This window comes from Mesitornis unicolor, unplaced genomic scaffold (assembly GCF_000695765.1).
Source record: "Mesitornis unicolor isolate BGI_N332 unplaced genomic scaffold, ASM69576v1 scaffold8865, whole genome shotgun sequence".
Lineage (NCBI taxonomy): Eukaryota > Metazoa > Chordata > Aves > Mesitornithiformes > Mesitornithidae > Mesitornis > Mesitornis unicolor.
Genome location: NW_010187470.1, coordinates 1 through 7052, shown reverse-complemented (window position 1 = coordinate 7052; position 7052 = coordinate 1).

Sequence of the window (7052 nt, the reverse complement as noted above, 5' to 3'; positions counted from 1 at the left end):
TTCCCTACCCAGCATGATTCTGCTGCTGAAGAAGCCTTCTTCAGCTTTACAGTGAAGGACAGAGATTTTAATGGATTCCTCAGTTCTCTTTAGCATTGTGTAGTTCTGGCCAGATAGACAGAAGCTCCTGAAAACAGAGGTCAGCAAGATGAACCAAGCTTGCAACCACCATATTGGTACATCCAGCAGCATCTGGATACTGAAAAGCATAGACAGACTATGGAAGGGACCTCTGTCGGTATCCAGTACAATCATCTGCTTCAAATAGGGCCAGCTCAAAATCTAGATTAGATAGCTCTCCTTGTCCAGTTGAGTTTTGAATGCCTGCAAAGATGCATATTCTATCACCTTAGGGGACCTGTTTTAATTTCTGTGTTCACCTGGAGGAGGGACAGATGGGCAGGGTCCATGCAGTATGAGAAACTGTAGAGCAATTTAAGCACTTCTGTTCCTCCAAAGGATGAAATGGAAATACTTTGGGAACTAGTCTCTCCACACAGGTGAGAATTGACTACGCTTCTGCATCCAGCTCCCACACTCAGTCTTGTTGGTCACTCACTACATTGAATATATACCAAATACTCATCATAGGAAACAGTCACGTTGACTGCTTATTTCATCCCTGTGTTCACTCTGGATTTTCTCATCACTATCTAAGTCTACCCCTTATCTTTCTTTTGTATTTTTTATCCCATGAAACAAAATAAGAGCATCCCTTTATTTATCTAGATAAATCAATCAGTGACCACATTAGAAAACAAAACTTCTTCTGATATGCCAATGCAATAAACAGTGATCAAATTCCACTCAGTGCAGGTCATGAAGACTTGTTGGTACTCCCTAATGATTTTCATATGTCAGCTGCTTAAATCTATGGTAACTGTGCTGCCCTATTTCTAAAGAAAGGAATCAAAGAACTGTGGGTATTCAACTAAATCAGGAAAAACAATTCTCTCTTCCCAGGGACAAATTCATAGCCACATATTCTACAAAACAGGTAAATCTAATTTCTAGGTTGTTTGTATTTTAACAGCATGAACCCAAATCTATCAGTGAGCAGACCCGGGCAATGATGAGTGCTGTTTTGTGATGGAACAACGTCCATGCTTTCCTGTGGCTGAAGCTAGATCAAGATCTATTTCAGACTCATTTCAGACATGGCTGTTCTGGAGAAAAAGAAAAAAGCTGCTTGCTAGTGGAAAAAAGCATACACCAGAAGCTGCACACCCAATTCTCCTTGCAAGTACAGTAGTGCATGGCAGGAGTCAGTCCACAACTTTTAGAGTTACACTGATGTGCAAGTGAAGTGAGTGGCATTCCTTTCATGATTCTCTCTTGCTCTTTCCTTTAGAAATCCAGCAGTCCCTGAATCCTGGGAAGGGAGAAGTTTGAACTTCATGATGGAAAAATATCTCATTTTTTTTTAAATTACAACTGTTTAAATACAAATTTTATGTATTATGAAGGCATGTTTTCTACAGTGATCACGGCTGTGGTGAAATAAGTTTATACTACCTTAAATTATGGTCCATTCTTTTCAGACATTTTTACCAAGGGCCAAAGTATCCTACTGTCATAGAATCATAGAATGGTTCGGGTTAGACAGGACCTTCAAGATCAGCTAGTCCAACCCCCCCTGCCATGGGCAGGGACACCTCCCACTAGACTATATTGTCACCTATATAGCTGCCAGTGTCCCTATGCTAAGTCACTAACTTTTTAATTGACCTTACTCAATTTTTTTTGTATGTTTACCAGCATATTCCACAATTCCACTGCCATTTTATTTCAGTGAAATGAGATTCTCCATGACACCACCAGCATTCCCAGGCATGTGCTAGTCTAGGGAAACTAAGAATTACACCAGTAGCATGCAAATACTTCTTGCATTAAGAAAAATTAGAGATCTGAAAGCTAAGTTTCCTGGAGTCATCTCCACAGATTCAGTTCTGCACTTTATATTTCAGACATAAATACTCCAAAATCCAATTTAATCTTCTACAAATATTTCTATGCAATATATGATACGCATAGTGGATTTTTTCCAGTATTGCTTCCACTGCACTTGTTCTTTGTATGGTTATTGCTTGAAGTGGAGAGACTTCTTCCATATAGCACCTAACAAATAATGTCTTGATTCCCAAAGGCCTTTTGGTAATATGGTAACACAAACAATAAAGACAAAATTTCCCTGTGGAGCTTTTCAATACAGTATTACCCACCCACCCTAAGAATTTACACCATAACTCACTTTTTCCTACTGCTGGTATCCAGGAGACAGAATACAGTAATGACAGAATTTAAAACAAAAAGATAGATGATGCAGACATTTGTCATGCAGTCCTTCTATATGCTTGTAACACATCCTCATCCTACCTCCCTTCTTCCCAGCATAACTGATTTGGTTTGAAATGTTTCCATTCTGCTGGGAATCTGTAGCATCAATCTTGATTGTTTTTAGAACAAACTATGCTCTGTTAACTTTAAAATTTTTTTTTTGTCCCACAAGACATTAAAACCCATAGACTCATCTCCACTGTCTGCAGTCAATGGTAAGACTTCATTTCTTCACCCCACTGCTTCTCCCAGGCTGACTTCGGTAACATTTCCATTCTATGTTACTACAGCATTTTTCCCCGAGATCCCTCAAAGATTCCTTCCCCACCACACACAAACACACACACCTACAGTACTTCCATATCCACATTCCTCAATTCTCCTTGCATTTCACAGGATCTCCCAGCCACACCAGCATTCCCCAGTGTTCCCTCAGCCAATGTCCTTTGGAGACAACACAACCCTCATTGCGAGAAGCTGAGCTCCTCTCAATAATTCTTGTCATCTCTTTGCCAGAGAAAGAGGGTAAGAGGAGAGACTGTGTAAGGACAAAAGGGAGCTGAACACATTAGTCTGAAAAAGTCAGTGCTTCCACTTCCAAAACTGACAGGTTGCTCTAAATATATTTTTTGTTGATTTTTGTAGGTTGTTTTGGGTTGTTGTTCCATCCCCCCCCCCCCCCAAATACTATGTACATAAAAGAGTTTGATCTTAGTCCCCATCAAGGGGCAGAAAGCCCCATCCAACAAAGCTGTATTGAACTCTCCACCATCTCCAGACTAAACAAGTTCCTCCCATTTTCTTCTCCAATAAGTGAAGTCAGTGCTATTTGACAGGCTGATTACAAGCAAAGGCTGGAGGAGAGGGTTTGCTCATCCTTGGATTTTGTCTCAGCATTCTGCATTGAAGCATCTCATCTGCTCAGGTCTTGCAGATGTCATGGGGGGGAGGAGGTGGGGACAGGCAGACTAGTATGACTCACCTTAACTCATCTACCCTTCTCCCATTATGCATTATGAGGAATTGAAAACAAAAACAAATCCCTCACCTTTGCTATTCAGAAATTCAGAATTTTAGATCAGTGAACATGGGAACCACTATAATCCAGCTAACCTGTTCACTCTTGCTGTCTCAGCTTATATTACTGTTGGCTGGACTGTGTGCTGTCTCAGGGCTAAAACCAATTCTTCTCTTCTCAGTTTCTGTTCAGTTGTCGCTTAGGTAGGAAAGATTCACATGGACTTTTGCTTAAACACATCTCTAAGTAGCCAAAACACCAGCCAGTGAAGAATCAAACCATCTCCATCAACATTCAAGAGCTACTTCCAATAATACTGCTTGCCTCCTAATTCTGTCTGAGGAAGTTTAAACAATTTGTTACCCAGCATATACTTTTGTCTTTTGTCACCATAAGCCATTGCAAATATAAATCTGAATCTCCCGGTATACCTCTGACATACTTATATTGAGAGCATTCATACTGTCAGCCAGTGTCAGTGCATGTATGTGTCTTTAAATTATTTTTTTTTTAAACCAGCTAATTCAGGAGATCTCTAAAACCTATGATAGAAATATCCTGGTAATTATTAGATACATTTAGTTTACAACAATACTATTAGCTGGACTATAAATGTATTCCTGTGCATTTCCACTTCTACTTTCAGACAAGAACATCCCAAAGCAATGCTAAGAAAGGTTTCAGGGCTTTGTGTTGCAAATGGAGGAGTATACAGCCTGTCAAGAAGAAAGATACATGAAGTATAGCATCACTCCCAAAAGTTCAGTGTCCAAGTGTTGATGGAGCCATAAATGGGTAGGGGAAGCACCTACACACTTTTAAATGACCAGAGAAAACACAGTGCATTTTTCTCTTAATACCAAGACTTAAGTGGTAGCCAATAGCTGTTTTAGAAGCAATACTAAAATAATTTAAGTTCATGGTGTAAAATGGACCAGAGGGAGAACGCTAATCAGTCTATGTGCAAAATTAACATATTAGGATGGTAGTACAGTATCATGTAAACCTTGGTACAGTATCTGTGTGCATGGCCTTACCTTCTAGAGAGATGGGCATTTGATGGTGCTATTTAAGGTGACAGGAATCATGATTTTTAGGATCAGGATGCAAGAGTGACACCACCAGGGTGCTTTAGTTCAGAGTACTGAGAGCTAGGGAGTCCTATAGCTTGCCCTTTCCCAGCACTTGCTTTCACTTCAGGGAGAAGCTTTGCTCAAGCAAGGATCATAGGGAAAAGGCTCATGAGATCCCAGATGGAAGAAGGCCAGTGCAACTAGACACAATCTTACTTCACAACTCATGATGTTTTCCCTAAGTACATTATTGCTAATTTGATATACTAGGAAACACAGCTGATGCTTACAAAAGAAAAAATCTCTGCTTATAAAGACACAGTGCTACAGACCACAGAAAGACTAAGGCATGCTTAAGAAGTAGCAATATCAATAGATAATTGGAATAGCTGCACTTGCCCCATCAATATAGCTTTCTTGAATGGTACACAAATAAACTAGCTATCACAGGGGAGGGTGAATAGATTGACAGAAAGAATAATAGAAAAGGAAATATTTATTTTATTCTTCAAATATAAAAGTCATATTACTATTAGTAGTGTATTTTCTTCAGGTTATCCATAAAAAAAAAAATTATAAACAAATAGAAATCATGTCACTAGCATATACAAATACACAAACTAGATGGCAAGAATAGAAGGAGTTTGAACAAAGATCACATGTCAAACAGTGTTTCAAACTTTCCTAAAAGCTGTTTTTAAAATAGTTAGCTTTTTGGAAAAAACACAGCTTCAAAAGTTCACTTGGACTAGGTGATCCTTGTGGTTCCTTCCAACGTGGTATTCTATGATTCTATGAAAATAAAAACTACATGCACACACTTTCAGCTGTGGACTGCAGAAGCCAAATATGCTTAACTAGAGTTCAAAGAAGAGCTTTTCTGAAGAGGCAGCTTGTGCCCCCTCACTGCAAAGCAAATGTTCTACTGCTTCCTCACCCAAATTTGAGATATAGATGAATTCATCTTCCTTACTCCCTGTTGTGTAGAACAGGTTTTTCACTAAGTGGAAAAGCCTTCTGGACTCTTTATTAAGGACAAACAAGAGACAGAAACTCACAACTAGTAAACAGTCAACTCCTGGAGTGACAATGACAGTAACTTGTCCTCCAAGTTATTGCTTTTTCCACCCCCACCCTACATGAGTCTGGAAATCATGCTCCTTGTCTGTATGCTTTTCATCTCTTGCAAAGACAGAAAGAAGGAATATTCTACATGCATTTATCCCATCATGAAAGAAAGAGAAGTTTCTGTTCATACATTTGCTGTGCAGCAGCATCCAAAGACTTCACACAAGATCAATATCTACTGCGCTACGTACTCTGTCAGCAGAGGACTTCACTATCAATACAATGGTCTTTACACCTTCAGGCCTTGACCCTGCAAAAGCTAATGTGTCTATAAGGAGTACACTTGTACTTAAAATATATGCATTAGGATTCTTAAGCACTCATCCTAAGACTTCAGAAACCCAGAGTGATGCAGAGAAGGGAACAATGTAACAGGTATGATTTTTAATCTTCCTATATAATATACTGGAAACTTTTTCCAATTATCATAGCAGTATGAAATATGTGCCTACTACCTCCATCCATCTTTCAAGACACCTTGTCTAGGTTTTGTAGAATAGAAGGATCTTGAGTAAAACCTTACAAAGTGACCCCAACAATAGGACTAAACCCATGCCGGATGGTGTACAAAGTTAGTTTCCCTTGATTAAGCTTTTGCTGCATTCCTACCTGCAAAAAGTCCTGCCTGCATTTCCTCTTCCCATCTAAGGCAGAGATAAAGCATAGGAAAGTAGAGTGGTTTAGTTTTTACTCTTTACATAGGGATAAGAAGACACTAGCATTTGGAATGGCTGGGACAAGGCAAGATATTTTCTTTAGACCCCTCTAGATTTCTAGAATGACCTTCTTCTTGCTCTTGTCCACTTTTCAAAGACACAACAGTGCCTAGAAGGAGGAATGACTCCCATTGACTCCTCCAGGTCTGAGCAAGAAAAGGGAAATGCAGAGGAAGCCCTTGACTCTGTTCCTCAGATAGGAACAAGTCCCAGCCAACAATCAGCACCTCTCCTTCTCACACTTCAACACTTGTACACCACCTCTCTGCATCAGTGGGGAACAGCAGCATTTCCTACTAGCTAAAAAAAACCCCTCTTATGTATTCTGTAACATAGCACCCTCCTTCTCCTTAAGGCAGAGAGAAAGTAACAAGCCACTTACCCAGCTTCATGTCAGTTACTGACATACCTTGAACAGTGTGAGGTTAGAAGATAAATGTTAGGTTTTTTTCACCAAAGTCATAAAAAGGGAAAACTCTGAAAATTCCACCAGGAAAAATGCTCCTAGTGAAGCAAAGATGTGGGGAGTACTAAGCCTGAGAGAGAGAGCCTGAGAATGTCAAAGAAATACTGATTTTTCTATAGGGGCATTGAAAAGATTGGGGAAGTAGGTGCCTGCATTCATGTATTGTATATGCTTTGGTAAACAGGGACTAACTGTACATAAATGTATTTGCTGGCAAGTCATTTTACATAACCAGGAACTCCAGCAAGTTGTTTTTTATTTTGTCATGTACAGGAGTGCATCAGGAGAGGATATAACGAGGTGGATGGATGATG